Source organism: Crinia signifera, chromosome 9 (assembly GCF_055691185.1).
Source record: "Crinia signifera chromosome 9, ASM5569118v1, whole genome shotgun sequence".
NCBI classification, from domain to species: Eukaryota; Metazoa; Chordata; class Amphibia; order Anura; family Myobatrachidae; genus Crinia; species Crinia signifera.
Window position 1 is genome coordinate 25323524 of NC_139225.1, and position 17476 is coordinate 25340999.

Consider the following 17476-nt stretch of genomic DNA (forward strand, 5'->3'; position numbering starts at 1 on the left):
TGTGGCCCCATAGCAAACCCGTCCCATTGATACCGAAAGGTAACCAAACCCATCCGTGAATGAACTGAATACCCACGGTGTAAACCATTGCACAGGTTCCCATCCTGCCCTTGTAAGTTATAATCTAAACCAGTGGTTCCTAACCCTGGTCCTCAAGTACCCCCAACAGTGCATGTTTTCCAGGTCTCCACACAGAATCAAAAGTGCTATAATTAGCTCCATCTGTGGATCTTTTAAAATGTGCCTGAATAATGAGTGCACCTGCTGGGTGACCCGGAAAACATGCACTGTTGGGGGTACTTGAGGACCAGGGCTGGGAATCACTGATTTAAACCATCTCCCAACAATGATGAGGCAGCCTGTACTTCGATCCTTGCTATAAACATCTGCACCTGTCACTCATCTGCAAGGAGTACTGCAGAGACAAATGGCACCACCTGCTCTCCGTAGTTTTCTATTTAAAGCCCTGCACACCACATGGTGCTCTCTGTGACTGAGTCTCTGTGGAGGAAGCATGTGCTGTGGGTCCAGGGGCCTTACACCCAGTGCTGTGAGTAACCTTGGAGTGTCCTTCATCTGTATTGTCAGCCTTACACACTCTGGCTCAGCTGTCCTGGGACTACACCTCCCAGCATGCTCTGTATATTGATTGCTAGGAGATGTAGTTGTGTCAGGATGTTGTCCCTTGTGCTACGGGCGGTATTGCAGAACTGGGGGTGGGGTGTCTAATTGTATTTTAGAGCTGTTACTATTTTCCCCTAGAGGTGATACAGCCGTGGCTTCAAGTAGTCTGTGGCATAGAGGGACGTGGCTGCGTCTAGGCTCGGTGCCCAGCATGTGGGTACTGTGATTACCAGCCAGACACCCCAGTAATACGACAGCAGATACGCATCAGAAATGTAGTGTGTGTACATTGTATCACTGCTGTATACTGACCTGCCCTGTGTCTGTCCGCAGTGTGTGTGTGTGTGTGTGTGTGTGTGTGTGTGTGTATGTGTACATTGTATCACTGCTGTATACTGACCTGCCCTGTGTCTGTCCGCAGTGTGTGTGTGTGTACATTGTATCACTGCTGTATACTGACCTGCCCTGTGTCTGTCCGCAGTGTGTGTGTGTGTGTGTGTATGTGTACATTGTATCACTGCTGTATACTGACCTGTCCTGTGTCTGTCCGCAGTGTGTGTGTGTACATTGTATCACTGCTGTATACTGACCTGCCCTGTGTCTGTCCGCAGTGTGTGTGTGTGTGTGTGTGCATTGTATCACTGCTGTATACTGACCTGTCCTGTGTCTGTCCGCAGTGTGTGTGTGTGTGTGTGTGTACATTGTATCACTGCTGTATACTGACCTGTCCTGTGTCGTCCACAGGATGAGTGCGGGGTCCCTAATGCCCGGATCATACAGGTAGGCAGTGCCTTGTGTGTCTTACAGCTGTGTTATTGCCCCTAGAGGTGTTTACAGGTATTGCAGTGGTATCATGTCCTTGTCATAGAGGACCATGGCTGTGTCTACACAGTCGGGGCCCAGCCCATGGATGCTGAGCATGGGCGCAACTAGATGGCTGTGGCCCCATAGCAAACCCGTCCCATTGATACCGAAAGGTAACCAAACCCATCCGTGAATGAACTGAATACCCACGGTGTAAACCATTGCACAGGTTCCCATCCTGCCCTTGTAAGTTATAATCTAAACCAGTGGTTCCTAACCCTGGTCCTCAAGTACCCCCAACAGTGCATGTTTTCCAGGTCTCCACACAGAATCAAAAGTGCTATAATTAGCTCCATCTGTGGATCTTTTAAAATGTGCCTGAATAATGAGTGCACCTGCTGGGTGACCCGGAAAACATGCACTGTTGGGGGTACTTGAGGACCAGGGCTGGGAATCACTGATTTAAACCATCTCCCAACAATGATGAGGCAGCCTGTACTTCGATCCTTGCTATAAACATCTGCACCTGTCACTCATCTGCAAGGAGTACTGCAGAGACAAATGGCACCACCTGCTCTCCGTAGTTTTCTATTTAAAGCCCTGCACACCACATGGTGCTCTCTGTGACTGAGTCTCTGTGGAGGAAGCATGTGCTGTGGGTCCAGGGGCCTTACACCCAGTGCTGTGAGTAACCTTGGAGTGTCCTTCATCTGTATTGTCAGCCTTACACACTCTGGCTCAGCTGTCCTGGGACTACACCTCCCAGCATGCTCTGTATATTGATTGCTAGGAGATGTAGTTGTGTCAGGATGTTGTCCCTTGTGCTACGGGCGGTATTGCAGAACTGGGGGTGGGGTGTCTAATTGTATTTTAGAGCTGTTACTATTTTCCCCTAGAGGTGATACAGCCGTGGCTTCAAGTAGTCTGTGGCATAGAGGGACGTGGCTGCGTCTAGGCTCGGTGCCCAGCATGTGGGTACTGTGATTACCAGCCAGACACCCCAGTAATACGACAGCAGATACGCATCAGAAATGTAGTGTGTGTACATTGTATCACTGCTGTATACTGACCTGTCCTGTGTCTGTCCGCAGTGTGTGTGTGTACATTGTATCACTGCTGTATACTGACCTGTCCTGTGTGTGTACATTGTATCACTGCTGTATACTGACCTGTCCTGTGTGTGTGTGTGTGTGTGTGTGTGTGTGTGTGTACATTGTATCACTGCTGTATACTGACCTGTCCTATGTCTGTCCGCAGTGAGTGTGTGTGTGTACATTGTATCACTGCTGTATACTGACCTGTCCTATGTCTGTCCGCAGGGTGAGAGCGCAGTCCCTGATGTGTGTGTGTGTGTGTGTACACACATTGGGCCTTATTTTGGTTCATTCTTTCTGACAAAATCCTTCTTAGATGGGCAAAACCATGTGCACTGCAGGTGGGGCAGATGTAACATGTGCAGAGAGAATTAGATTTGGGTGGGGTTTTACTTCAAAGTGAGATCTATATTGCAGTGTAAAAATAAAGCAGTCAGTATTTTCCCTGCACAGAAACAAAATTACTCACCCAAATCTAATTCTCTCTGCACATGTTACATCTGCCCCCCCCCTGCAGTGCACATGGTTTTGTCCATCTAAGAAGGATTTTGTCAGAAAGAATGAACCAAAATAAGGCCCATTGTATCATTGCTGTATACTGACCTGTCCTGTATCTGTCCGCAGGGTGAGTGAGAGGTCCCTGATTTTATATAATGGATTGCTAAAACCGTGCTAGGGCATGCTGGGACATGTAGTTCCATAACAGCTGCAGGGCCATGAGTTTGACACCACTGGTGTTAACCATTCCAATGATGCCCATCATGCCCTTGGAAGTTATAATATAAAACCATATCCCAGCCTGTAATCATGTCTGACTGACAGATGCAAATGTCTATAGCTGGGATCACTAATCTCCTGCAATTACTGAATATCCATGTGCTCGATCTATTGCCCTCTATGGGAGGCTGAGGAGTGCTTCATGGAATGATCATTGTTTGTCGCCATCTAGTGGCGGCCAAGGAGTACTGCAGAGACAAATTACACCTGTTCTCTGTAGATGGCTATTTAAAGCCTTGCACACCACATGGTGCTATCTTTGGTCCCACAGCACATGCTTCCCTAACAGACAGATCTTGCAGGGGCCCATTAGACTGACAACCAGTGCTGTGAGTAAGATTGGATCGTTGCTCCTGACCTGTCCATCATCTGTAGTGTCAGCCATACATGTTCAGGCTCAGCAGTCCTGGGACTACACCTCCCAGCATGCCTTGCAATTCAATTGCTAAGAGATGTAGTTCTGCAAGTGCTAGACTGGGTGAGGATACATTTGCATTATACTAGAGGCAAGTTGTGTGTGGAGGTATAATTGGGTGGTGGGGGTTAACTGTTACCCTTGGAGATAGGGCTGTAGTTTCATGTTTGTGGCATAGAGGGACGTGGCTGTGTATACGCTCTGTGCCCAGCATGTGGGCACTATCAATGATTACCAGCCAGACACACCATGAATGTACTGTTATAATACTTCTATACCCGTAATATGACATTAGTGGCAGATACACTACAGAAATGTGTGTGTGTGTACATTGTATCACTGCTGTATACTGACCTGTTCTGTGTCTGTCCGCAGGATGAGTGCACGGTCCCTGGTGTGTGTGTGTGTGTGTGTGTGTGTGTGTACATTGTGTCACTGCTGTATACTGACCTGTTCTGTGTCTGTCCGCAGGATGAGTGCACGGTCCCTGGTGTGTGTGTGTGTGTGTGTGTGTACATTGTGTCACTGCTGTATACTGACTTGTTCTGTGTCTGTCCGCAGGATGAGTGCGCGGTCCCTGTGTGTGTGTGTGTGTGTATATTGTCACTGCTGTATACTGACCTGTTCTGTGTCTGTCCGCAGGATGAGTGCACGGTCCCTGGTGTGTGTGTACATTGTATCACTGCTGTATACCGACCTGTCCTGTGTCTGTCCGCAGGATGAGTGCACGGTCCCTGGTGTGTGTGTGTGTGTGTGTGTGTACATTGTATCACTGCTGTATACTGACCTGTCCTGTGTCTGTCCGCAGGATGAGTGCGCGGTCCCTGGTGTGTGTACATTGTATCACTGCTGTATACTGACCTGTCCTGTGTCTGTCCGCAAGATGAGTGCGCGGTCCCTGGTGTGTGTACATTGTATCACTGCTGTATACTGACCTGTCCTGTGTCTGTCCGCAGGATGAGTGCGCGGTCCCTGGTGTGTGTACATTGTATCACTGCTGTATACTGACCTGTCCTGTGTCTGTCCGCAGGATGAGTGTGCGGTCCCTGGTGTGTGTACATTGTATCACTGCTGTATACTGACCTGTCCTGTGTCTGTCCGCAGGATGAGTGCGCGGTTCCTGGTGTGTGTACATTGTATCACTGCTGTATACTGACCTGTCCTGTGTCTGTCCGCAGGATGAGTGCGCGGTCCCTGGTGTGTGTACATTGTATCACTGCTGTATACTGACCTGTGTCTGTCCGCAGGATGAGTGCGCGGTCCCTGGTGTGTGTACATTGTATCACTGCTGTATACTGACCTGTCCTGTGTCTGTCCGCAGGATGAGTGCGCGGTCCCTGGTGTGTGTTCATTGTATCACTGCTGTATACTGACCTGTCCTGTGTCTGTCCGCAGGATGAGTGCGCGGTCCCTGGTGTGTGTACATTGTATCACTGCTGTATACTGACCTGTCCTGTGTCTGTCCGCAGGATGAGTGCGCGGTCCCTGGTGTGTGTACATTGTATCACTGCTGTATACTGTCCTGTGTCTGTCCGCAGGATGAGTGCGCGGTCCCTGGTGTGTGTACATTGTATCACTGCTGTATACTGACCTGTCCTGTGTCTGTCCGCAGGATGAGTGCGCGGTCCCTGGTGTGTGTACATTGTATCACTGCTGTATACTGACCTGTCCTGTGTCTGTCCGCAGGATGAGTGCGCGGTCCCTGGTGTGTGTACATTGTATCACTGCTGTATACTGACCTGTCCTGTGTCTGTCCGCAGGATGAGTGCGCGGTCCCTGGTGTGTGTACATTGCATCACTGCTGTATACTGACCTGTCCTGTGTCTGTCCGCAGGATGAGTGCGCGGTCCCTGGTGTGTGTACATTGTATTACTGCTGTATACTGACCTGTCCTGTGTCTGTCCGCAGGATGAGTGCGCGGTCCCTGGTGTGTGTACATTGTATCACTGCTGTATACTGACCTGTCCTGTGTCTGTCCGCAGGATGAGTGCGCGGTCCCTGGTGTGTGTACATTGTATCACTGCTGTATACTGTCCTGTGTCTGTCCGCAGGATGAGTGCGCGGTCCCTGGTGTGTGTACATTGTATCACTGCTGTATACTGACCTGTCCTGTGTCTGTCCGCAGGATGAGTGCGCGGTCCCTGGTGTGTGTACATTGTATCACTGCTGTATACTGACCTGTCCTGTGTCTGTCCGCAGGATGAGTGCGCGGTCCCTGGTGTGTGTACATTGTATCACTGCTGTATACTGACCTGTCCTGTGTCTGTCCGCAGGATGAGTGCGCGGTCCCTGGTGTGTGTACATTGCATCACTGCTGTATACTGACCTGTCCTGTGTCTGTCCGCAGGATGAGTGCGCGGGCCCTGGTGTGTGTACATTGCATCACTGCTGTATACTGACCTGTCCTGTGTCTGTCCGCAGGATGAGTGCGCGGTCCCTGGTGTGTGTACATTGTATTACTGCTGTATACTGACCTGTCCTGTGTCTGTCCGCAGGATGAGTGCGCGGGCCCTGGATTATTGGGTTATGCGGTTCCTGGTGAGTCTCCTATTGCTGTATTCTGTTGCCCCTAGAGGCGTTACAGACATGGCTTCGGTTCTATGTCTGTGTCATTAGGTGGCATAGAGGGACGTGGCTGCGTCTACGCTCGGTGACCAGCATGTGGGTACTAGGAATGATTACCAGCCGGACACCCCATTACTGTAACATAATGAACACGTTCGGGCTGAATGTCTGTAACCTGTAATCAGGGCGCTCTCATGTCAGTGTCGGTACATGCAGTATATGACGCCTGGCCTGCAGCATTGTGTGGCACCAGATGTCTGTAGTTAGCGATGCCACGCCCGGCCTGCGTAGTCCTGGGGGTCATGCAGCCGGCCAATGGTGTGGCGTAGGCGCTGCTCTGATCGCTAGTGCAAGCAGAAGGCATCTGCTTATATTATACAGTACTAGTGCTGTGCCTGCTGCTTCCATGCTGGCAGCCACTATGCGCCCACTGTCCACTTCTGAATCAGACCCAGTGTGCAGATTGTGTACGAACAGAATACCCACGGTGTAAAGCATTCCGTGGATGCTTATCTTGCCCTTAAAAATTATAATCTAAACCAGGGTTCGCCAACCCGTCGCTCGCGAGCGACGGGTAGCTCGCCGGGACCTTTCCAGTAGCTCGGGGCTGTTTAAGTGACCTCCTGCCCAGTGGCGGGCTGGGCAGGGGGGCAGGGTGCCAGTTGCCCCCCAGGCCAGTACACTGTTACTGTTTGGGGCCGCAGGTGCATGCTGTGCTTGCACATTCATGTGGCCGGGAAGCCTTGCAGCGTGTGCTCCTCGCTGCACTCTGACGTCTGACCTGATATCTCTGACAGCAGCCGTTCAGGGCTGGTGCTGTAGTATGCTCAGTTCAGGGACACTCTCTCACAGCGCAGCCAGGACGGAGCCTTCACAGCTGCAAAACTTGATTACTGGGGCCAGCCCCTCTCCTGGGACCAGCCACCAATGAGCTGAGCTCCCATACGGCTGGCCCCTCCCCTCCTGTGTCCCGACCTCCTACTCTTCTCTCCTCCCGGGCAGCATGAATCCTGCTCCCTCCCTTCTATCTCCACCCTGTACAGAAGCTGCTGCCCTCCTTGGTGAGTTTTTTGGTGGATAGACAGAGTCATGTGTAGGGATAATGTGGGTGGGAGGTGTTGTCTTCTTTGTTAAATGTGTGTGTGTCTGACTCTGTGTAGAAAAAATTGTCTCATTGTTTCATACATGGGGGGATGTTATCTTGTTTAGTGTGTGTGTGTGTGTGTGTGTGTGTGTGTGTCTCTGTGTGTGTACTATGTGTCTGCATGTGAGTGTACAAATATATGTGTAACTTGCATACATAATGTGTGTGTGTGTGTGTGTGTGTGTGTGTGTGTGTGGGGGGGGGGGGTGGAGTTATCTTGTTTAGTGTGTGTGTGTACTATGTGTTTGCATGTGAGTGTAAAAATATACGTGTAACTTGCATAAATAATGTGTGTGTGGGGGGGGGTGGGGTTATCTTGTTTAGTGTGTGTGTGTGTGTACTATGTGTTTGCATGTGAGTGTAAAAATATACGTGTAACTTGCATTAATAATGTGTGTGTGGGGGGTGGAGTTATCTTGTTTAGTGTGTGTGTGTGTACTATGTGTTTGCATGTGAGTGTAAAAAATGTATGTGTGACTTGCATACATAATTTGTGTGGGGGGAGGGGAGTTTACTGGTATTTTCTTTATTATATGTGTGTGTGGAAAAATACATGTGTTGTTGGTGGAAGGGGGGCTTGTTTTTTTCTGTGTTTGTAACTAATTTTGCATGTATTTAAGGGGCGGGCGGGCGGACAGGCAGGGCCGTAGCCCAGACCGCCAAACCACGGAGGGTGCCATAATCCCCATATCCTTCTGTAACATGGTATTAGCAGCGACCTGCTAGCCCCAGCCTCTGTTCCTCATCTCACACTGCTGCTCTGTCCCCTGCCATCCTGGGAATCCATGCTGTGCTGCAAAAATATACTTTTTGGGTCCCACTCCAACCCAGGCTCACAGTATGCCACACAGCAGTGGGTGGCAGCAGTGGCCCCTTTAGTTTTCAGGGGCCCCAGTGCATTGAACCTCCTGCATCAATGGTAGTTCTGCCTCTGTACAGATGGGTATGTATGTGAGTTTAGATGGGTCAGTAGTGTACAAGGGTGTACACAGTTAATTAGTGTAGCTTATAGAGGGGGTCAGTAATGTATTAGGTATAGAGGGTTCGTTGATGTAGTGTAGGGTATAGAGGGGTCAGTAATGTAGTGTAGGGTATAGAGGGGTCAGTAATGTAGTGTAGGGTATAGAGGGGTCAGTAATGTAGTGGTGGATATAGAGGGGTCAGTAGTGTGGTGACGGGTATAGATGGGTCAGTACTGTAGGGTATAGAGGGGTCAGTGATATAGCGGAGGGTATAGAGGGGTTAGTACTGTAGGGTATAGAGGGGTCAGTAATGTAGTGGTGGGTATAGAGGGGTCAGTGATGTAGGGTATAGAGGGGTCAGTGATGTAGTAGTGGATACAGAGCGGTCAGTAGTGTAGTGGTGGGTATAGAAGGGTCAGTAGTGTAGTGGTGGATATAGAGAGGTCAGTAGTGTAGTGACGGGTATAGAGGGGTCAGTAGGGTATAGATGGGTCAGTACTGTAGGGTATAGAGGGGTCAGTGATATAGCGGAGGGTATAGAGGGGTTAGTACTGTAGGGTATAGAGGGGTCAGTTATATTTGAGACTTATGAATAGGACTCCTCTATTGATTCAGGTTGTTACTATAATAGTAACAAGTGACTGTGAAAATTATTTTTAATTTATTTTGTAATATATTGTTTCCTACAGTAGATGGGTTCTGTACACTCCCTGGGGCAGGGTGCACCAAAGGTAAAACTGTGGCCAAACCTCTGAAAATCCGTATTCAGCGGTCCAACCACATTTCTCGTATACACCAAGCTCCTGAATGGGATACATTCTAGAGCCTGGACTTAGTGGGCATTGCCATCTGTAAATGGCATTGCCTTATAGAAGCCTATGGGCTTCTTTTTGCAATATGTACTGAGCGGGATTTAATCGGTCTCCTCCTAGTGCCCATGCAGTGCGTTTATCTGACGCATGTGCAGAAAGATGCAGTGTTTTGTGTTCTACTTGCTGGTTTCTGACAGACGGCATGCTAAGCCCATTCCTGCTGATTAAGCAAACCAGGCCTCCAACAATGTGAATCCCATTTCATGCGCTGGTAGAAAAAGCGGGGCCACTGTCTTGTGTTTGCCCCCCAGGCTGAAAGTTGCCAGCCAGCCCCTGCTCCTGCCGCGTAGCGGTACCTTGCTTGACGGCAGGAGGTCAGAAAGTGTTTTAATGCTGCGTCCTCCTGACGTCCCCAGCGCACTTTCTTCATCCTCACTTGGCGGCAAGAGGTCTCTGAATGTGACTTCATGCCGCGTCCTCCTGACGTCCCCAGCGCACGTTCTCATCGACGCCACGGCCACAGCCTCTGCTCAGCGTGATTGATGTCTGCTCCGGTCCTGCGCCACAGCCTCTGCTCAGACTTACATGAGGTAAAAAAAAAATGAAAACTGTGTGCGCACAGTGTGTGGGGCATATGTATAATGGAGCATCACAGTGGGGCACATGTATAATGGAGCATCACAGTGGGGCATATGTATACTGGAGCATCACAGTGGGGCACATGTATAATGGAGCATCACAGTGGGGCACATGTATAATGGAGCATCACAGTGGGGCATATGTATTATGGAGCATCACAGTGGGGCATATGTATTATGGAGCATCACAGTGGGGCATATGTATTATGGAGCATCACAGTGGGGCATATGTATTATGGAGCATCACAGTGGGGCACATGTATAATGGAGCATCACAGTGGGGCATATGTATTATGGAGCATCACAGTGGGGCATATGTATTATGGAGCATCACAGTGGGGCATATGTATTATGGAGCATCACAGTGGGGCATATGTATAATGGAGCATCACAGTGGGGCATATGTATTATGGAGCATCACAGTGGGGCATATGTATTATGGAGCATCACAGTGGGGCACATGTATAATGGAGCATCACAGTGGGGCATATGTATTATGGAGCATCACAGTGGGGCACATGTATAATGGAGCATCACAGTGGGGCATATGTATTATGGAGCATCACAGTGGGGCATATGTATAACGGAGCATCACAGTGGGGCATATGTATTATGGAGCATCACAGTGGGGCACATGTATAATGGAGCATCACAGTGGGGCATATGTATTATGGAGCATCACAGTGGGGCACATGTATAATGGAGCATCACAGTGGGGCATATGTATTATGGAGCATCACAGTGGGGCATATGTATAACGGAGCATCACAGTGGGAAATATGTATAATGGAGCATCACAGTGGGGAATATGTATAATGGAGCATCACAGTGGAGCATTACAGTGGGGCATATGTATTATGGAGCATCACAGTGGGGCATATGTATAATGGAGCATCACGATGTGGGGCATATGTATAATGGGCATCACGGTGTGCGGCATATGTATAATGGGCATCACGATGTGGGGCATATGTATAATGGACATCATGTGTGTGGCATGTTAAATTCAGCGTCACGCTGTGGGATGTTTGCATAATGGAGCGTCACGTTGTGGGGCATATGTACTGTATAATGGGCATATGTATAATGGGCATCATGTGTGTGGCATATGTATAATGGAGCATCACAGTGCGGGGCATATCTATAATGGGCATCACAGTATGCGGCATAGGTATAATGGGCATCAAAGACTGCACTATTGGGGTCATATGTGTATCACATCTCCATTTTCCATGGCCGCACCACATGTGGCTACAGCTCTTAGAGAGCTGACCATGCCCTCAAAAAATGGGGGATGTAGCCTCGCAGGAGTTCCACGGTAGTAGGTGAACCCTCTAATTTTGGGCGCGTGCCTTCAGCACGCGCAGATGTCTCCTCTGCCTCGTGTTGGGAGGTATGTTTGTGACATATTGGACATTGCAGTGTGTGGCATAAGGTGTCAGGGGCATTACGGTGTGTGGCATAATGTGTAAAGGGCATTTTTTGGGATATTATGCAGGTTTTAAATTTTTTTTAAATTTAGTAGCTCTTCGGGCGGTTTATTTTGTCGCGAGTAGCTCCCACCCCGAAAAAGGTTGGAGACCACTGATCTAAACCATCTCCCAGCAATGATGAGACAGCCTGTAATTGGATCCCCCGCTATAAAAATCTGCATCGGTCAATCATCTGCAATAACTGAATATCAATGTGTTGGATTTGTCTCCATCTAGTGGTAAAAAGGGAGTACTGCACAAAATTCTGACTTGGAATCTGAGGGATCTACCGCCATCTAGTGCCAGCCAGGGAGTACTGCACGGCTATCCGGCCCCTGTGGGATTTGTTGCCATCTAGTAATAGCCGCTAAGTACTGCACATGACCCCTTTTAGCTCTTCGTAGGCTGTCATTTAAAGCCCTGTTTGCCAAATGGTGCCCTCAGTCTCTGCAGCATGGATTGGATGCACAGGGCCTAGGAATTGTGCAGGGGCCCGTTGGTCTGCCACCCAGTGCTGCAAATAACATTGCTCCAGGCATGTCCTTAATCTGTGATTTCAGCCATACCCTTGCAGACTCTATCATGGGTAGATGATGGCACTCTCAGCATGCCCTGTAAACCAAGATTGCTGGGAGATGTAGTCCTGCAAGTGCTAGACTGGGGTTAGGATGATGCTCCCTTGAGCTAGCGGCAGCCTTGCCCCTAGAGGCGTTACAGACATGGCCGTGGTTTCATGCCTGTCATTAGCTGGCATAGAGGGATGTGTTTGCTTCTACGCTCTGTGCCCAGCATGTGGGTACTAAGCATGATCACCAGCCGGACATCCCACCTATATTCTGTTATAGTACTTCTATACCAGTAATATGACGGTAGCAGATAACCTACAGAAATGCTTTGTGTGTGTATTGTGTATCACTGCTGTATACTGACCTGTCCTGTGTGTGTGTGTGTGTGCATACATTGTATCACTGCTGTATACTGACCTGTCCTGTGTCTGTCCGCAGTGTGTGTGTGCGCGTGTACATTGTATCACTGCTGTATACTGACCCGTCCTGTGTCTGTCCGCAGTGTGTGTGTGTGTGTGTGTACATTGTATCACTGCTGTATACTGACCTGCCCTGTGTCTGTCCGCAGTGTGTGTGTGTACATTGTATCACTGCTGTATACTGACCTGCCCTGTGTCTGTCCGCAGTGTGTGTGTGTGTGTGTGTGTGTGTGTGTGTACATTGTATCACTGCTGTATACTGACCTGTCCTGTGTCTGTCCACAGGATGAGTGCGGGGTCCCTAATGCCCGGATCATACAGGTAGGCAGTGCCTTGTGTGTCTTACAGCTGTGTTATTGCCCCTAGAGGCGTTACAGACATGGCCGTGGTTTCATGCCTGTCATTAGCTGGCATAGAGGGATGTGTTTGCTTCTACGCTCTGTGTCCAGCATGTGGGTACTAAGCATGATCACCAGCCGGACATCCCACCTATATTTTGTTATAATACTTCTATACCAGTAATATGACTGTAGCATTTACGCTGCAGAAATGTTCTGTGTGTGTACATTGTATCACTGCTGTATACTGACCTGTGTCTGTCCGCAGTGTGTGTGTACATTGTATCACTGCTGTATACTGACCTGTCCTGTGTCTGTCCACAGGATGAGTGCGGGGTCCCTGATGCCCGGATCATACAGGTAGGCAGTGCCTTGTGCCTCTTACCACTGTGTTATTGCCCCTAGAGGCGTTACAGACATGGCCGTGGTTTCATGTCTGTGTCATTAGGTGGCATAGAGGGATCTGGCTGCGTCTACGCTCTGTGCCCAGCATGTGGGTACTAAGAATGATTACCAGCCGGACACCCGATGAATGTACTGTTATAATACTTCTATTAACACGACCTGTTGTAGTGATTGTGTAGATGTGAGATCTGTAATACGCTGCAGCTGAATTTCTGTGATCTAAGGAACCTGTTCTCTTGTCTTTGTCTGTGGGTAAACTTGTGCGTTATTCACAATAAGTCACAAAGTAAAGTGATATTAGGGGTGAGGTTTTTAGTAAGATTCCGAAATTGCACATTATCGCATTCAGCATGAAAATGTGCAATTTTGTGAGACATGGTAATGTGCGTTACACAATAGGGAAAACAGCGTAGGGCCCCCTCCTGAGGATGACCATCCCTACGGCTCATTGAGCCCAACCTGGTTCCAAAAATATGGGGGACAAAGCGTAGTAGCCCCCCCATATTTCTGAAACCAACCCCGGACTCTTGGACCAGTCCTGGTTCTAAAAATACAGGGGACAAAAACCGAGGGTCCCCCATATTTTGGAACCAGCACTGGACTACAACAGCCCTTGGTGTCATGCCACAGCAGGGGGACACTTTTACATAAGGCCCCCCAGCCGTACCATGCGCACCGTGGCTGGTCAGCCCTGGACAGTGTACCTGGGTGAGTGGGGACCCCCAATCGCTATTCAATCTTGACCTAGATGTCTCCCTTAATACCTGCCTGCAGCCTTATGCTGTTGTACCCCAGATACCTGCAAGGTAGTGGGACAGGGGATTTTTGTGCACCCATGGGGCCGATTGGGGTGTAAGGCAACAAACTCACCATATATTATCCCTCGCCCTCTATAAACTCCTTGTATCTTATTATGCAACTTCCATTGTCTGTAGGTGATGTTGGCGGTGACTGAAGAGTAGGACGCAGCTTCCCGGGTGAGTATATATTGACCTCTACGCTGCAGTAGATCTGCAGGACACCAGACCGGCCCTCGCTAGGACGGCACGGTGGCTGGAGGGACAGCAGCGAACTGGAGTAGATCTGATAGTTCTACAATGTGTGAAATTACAACCAAATAATATTGAATTGTAAACTTTTCAATAAAACTATTTGAAACCGGTTTTATTTATTTATTTTCTTTCATTTTAAAATGTTTCCTTTACACTAGTACTGGCCTCAGTGGTATCTGCAGGATCCTTTATGTTGCTGTCCAGGTGGTTATAATAGATCTGTCTCCACCTCTGGGGTCGGCCATTGTATTGCAGATCTAATCCGGTAAATTCACAACCTATTAGCAGTTTGGCGCCCGAACACTTTAGCAGAAATGTGCTCAGGGCGGATGATCCTAGTTCACCATACTGCTGCCTTATGTGTTGGTACATTCCACCATTGTGTTACAAGTAAAGGCTCCAGTGCTTCTATTCTGGCCTGGGGAATAAAGCAAAAGGGTTTTATTGTCTATATCAGGGAGGAGGAATTTTTGGCCCTACAGCTGTTGTTGAACTATACATCCCCAGCACTGCAACAGTTTTAGCATGGCCAAATATCAAAACTGTAGCAGGGCATGTTGGGATGTGTAGTTCAACAGCTGGAGGAGCAAAGATTCCCCATACCTGGTCTATATGATGAGTTGGCATCATATTAGCTGTTTCAGAAGTCTTAATCCTGCCGCTTTCTGTGCCAGTGAGAGGAACAGGGTTCTGGCTGCTGCCCGCTTGTAGTTTTGGGTATAATTATAATCTCCAATGGTCCGATGCAGCTGTTTCGGTGATGCCGCACATGAATTGGTACCTGATTTAATCTGACAAAAGGGGAGAGATGGTGATTTTATTATACTATGGCGACCTGTCACGAGGTTACGAACCTGTGTCCTACGTCCTATTTGTGTGGTATGGTTTCCGCACTGTTCCCGATACAGGCTGCTGCCACCATGCTGGCTGTCGCCGCTAATTACCCCGGAATGATGAAGAGATTGTTTGTGTGATGTCCTGAAGTTTCTCTGCTGCTGTGATGATTAATAGTCTGGCGGCGGCGGCAGCCACTTCCAAACGGTGTCTCATTAAACGGGCATTATTGGGGCTAAAGGTGTCATTAGTGTAGCGGCTGCTGCCGGCTGGAAAATGAAGCAGTTAATTGCTAAAAGTCAGCGCCTAATAGAACTGTTTGTCCTGAAAGACTCAATGATATTCCCATGCGGGATTCACCGGGGGAAGTAAGATTGGCGAGCGGCTGTATGAGACTTGGCGATATCTAACCGCGTGCGGGAGAGATCTGGGTGCAGGCCCCTCCCTACCCCTACAGACGGGGTGCAGGCCCCTCCCTACCCCTACAGACGGGGTGCAGGCCCCTCCCTACCCCTACAGACGGGGTGCAGGCCCCTCCCTACCCCTACAGATGGGGTGCAGGCTCCTCCCTACCCCTACAGACTGGGTGCAGGCTTCTGCTGCAGCATGGCAAGGTGCGAATCAGCCGGTATACACAGACTATATTCCAGCTCCACCTCATCTCTGATGTTGGTGTGATGACCAGGATAATACAGAGGTCAAACCCCCCACCCCCCCATACTGAACATGTCCTGTAACCCGCAGGTGTATGTATAGCATAGGGGGGTGGGAGAGGAGATTCCACAGCCACCAGCTGGGACACTCAGCACACTTATATTCTCCCTCCGTGCCCTAGTTGATGGTAGGCTATGAAATACTGCCTGTCGGCACAAGTCTGCTAAAAAAAAAACCCTTGAACAGCTCATGTCGACGTTAGCCATGTTGGCCTTAGTGGTCCACCTTCATCGTGTCAGCCTAGCGACCGCAGTCCATACATACACACTGCCCAATACAAGTGAGTTTGACATTTCATTAGAAGCCGGATAAAGGTTTAAAAGGGGTGTGGTCAATGGAGGGGCTCAAACATCTGAAGTGGGTGTGGCCATGCTCCTGTAAAAAAAAACTGGCATGACTGGAAATTTCTTGGGAGAGTCCGCTCCTGCAGCGCAGCTCAGCCTGAGAAATTTCTGGGCCTACCGCCGAATGGGCTAAAAGCTTATACGGATTCCATTAAATGAAAAACATTTTCACTTTACAAAACTTAAGAATTGTGTAAGCATAAACTTTCGCCCGTTCGTCGGACACCTTAAGACTAGTAATATTTTTCTCATAATGAGGCAAATGTATTAAGCCTTAACGAGAGAAATGCAAGGGTGATAGAGAGATAAACATCCAGCCAATCCGCTCCTATAACCATTGCATTTATCTCTTGTTAAGGCTTAATACATGTGCCCCATTCTCTCAAACTTGAAATGTCTTCCACATGCAATCTTCTCTCTGGCCACAGGAGGGCACAATAGCATCACAGTTCAGTTGTTAGTGAAAACATTTCATTAAAAGCATATTTGACTACAGATGTGCACCCGCTGTAAATTCTCAGTAAGGATGGTTTATTTCCTCTTGGAATCTAGCATAAGCTAAGGTGGTAACCGCAACACTACGGGGCGAGTGTAATATAGGCTGTAGGGATTTACTGTACCAGTGATAAGTCTCTGAATTTTGGAAGCTGTGTTTAAACACAGAGCGAGACCTAGAATATAATATGTTCCAAAGGGCTATAATTACACTCCTCTGTCAGGACTGTATTCTAACAGGGTAATATTATATAGGGAAAGAGAGCAGTGTAATTTACTTAAATCATACAAATATTTTTGAATATGCCAATACGAAGATTTAATAACCTGAATAAGAAACCAATTATAGCTTCACTTGGGTATGTTAGTGTATGGTTGCTCAGTGCACGCTACCACATTTAAAAATGATTTTGCTGCCTTAGCACAGGCTCCTCCTACTCTCCGCCTGACACATTATGATTATAGAGTAGTGCTTACACCATTTGTATGCTCTTGAGCCCTCTTCCCAATGTGTCCTCAGACCCTAGAGGAGCTTTTGTGAATTGCCAGCTTCTGGCGGCTTTCCAGGTTGCCATAGAAATAATTTCAAGTGTTGCGATAAGAATCGCATTCACCGCCTGCAGCTGGGTGGAAGGACTGTCTCTTGTGATAAGGGACCAATGTATTATTGAGGGGAATGATGAGGTTGCTCTGTGTATTAGAGAGCCCGGCCTTACGTTAATCATACAGAGCACATGTGTGTTTAGGTTACACGTAATCTCAGCAAAGCACTTAAATACAAGTACCTATCCTCACTGCTGCGTATACCGTCCACGGGAAACTGGGTATGGGTCCTAGGTTGAGGTTTTTCATGTTTTTTTTAATGTCTATGTCGACCTAAGTTGACATGGACACCGTAGAAGGGTAACAGATCATTTGGCACATGTATCTCACTCTATGCCCGCTTGGATAGTAAAGTATGAAAAACCACCTGTTTTGGGGGAAAAAAATCATGAAAAACTC

The 17476-nt window shown here is 48.6% G+C and overlaps 1 long non-coding RNA gene and 5 other non-coding genes across 6 annotated transcripts; all 6 read left to right on the forward strand.

Annotated features, from left to right (window-relative positions):
- The first annotated feature begins 3845 nt into the window (after positions 1-3845).
- Positions 3846-3961, forward strand: LOC146040039 (small nucleolar RNA SNORA17). Its single transcript, XR_014463211.1, has one exon. It is a non-coding gene; the product is annotated as a small nucleolar RNA SNORA17 (small nucleolar RNA).
- Positions 3962-6094: 2133 nt separating this feature from the next.
- Positions 6095-14191, forward strand: LOC146035257 (uncharacterized). The gene is made up of 3 exons (XR_014460610.1): positions 6095-6252; positions 12955-12990; positions 13971-14191. It is a non-coding gene; the product is annotated as an uncharacterized LOC146035257 (long non-coding RNA).
- LOC146040034 (small nucleolar RNA SNORA17) lies at positions 6277-6408 on the forward strand. Its single transcript, XR_014463205.1, has one exon. It is a non-coding gene; the product is annotated as a small nucleolar RNA SNORA17 (small nucleolar RNA).
- LOC146040036 (small nucleolar RNA SNORA17) lies at positions 12003-12132 on the forward strand. Its single transcript, XR_014463207.1, has one exon. It is a non-coding gene; the product is annotated as a small nucleolar RNA SNORA17 (small nucleolar RNA).
- Positions 12648-12777, forward strand: LOC146040038 (small nucleolar RNA SNORA17). The gene has a single exon (XR_014463210.1). It is a non-coding gene; the product is annotated as a small nucleolar RNA SNORA17 (small nucleolar RNA).
- On the forward strand, positions 13025-13156 carry LOC146040032 (small nucleolar RNA SNORA17). Its single transcript, XR_014463203.1, has one exon. It is a non-coding gene; the product is annotated as a small nucleolar RNA SNORA17 (small nucleolar RNA).
- Positions 14192-17476: the final 3285 nt, after the last annotated feature.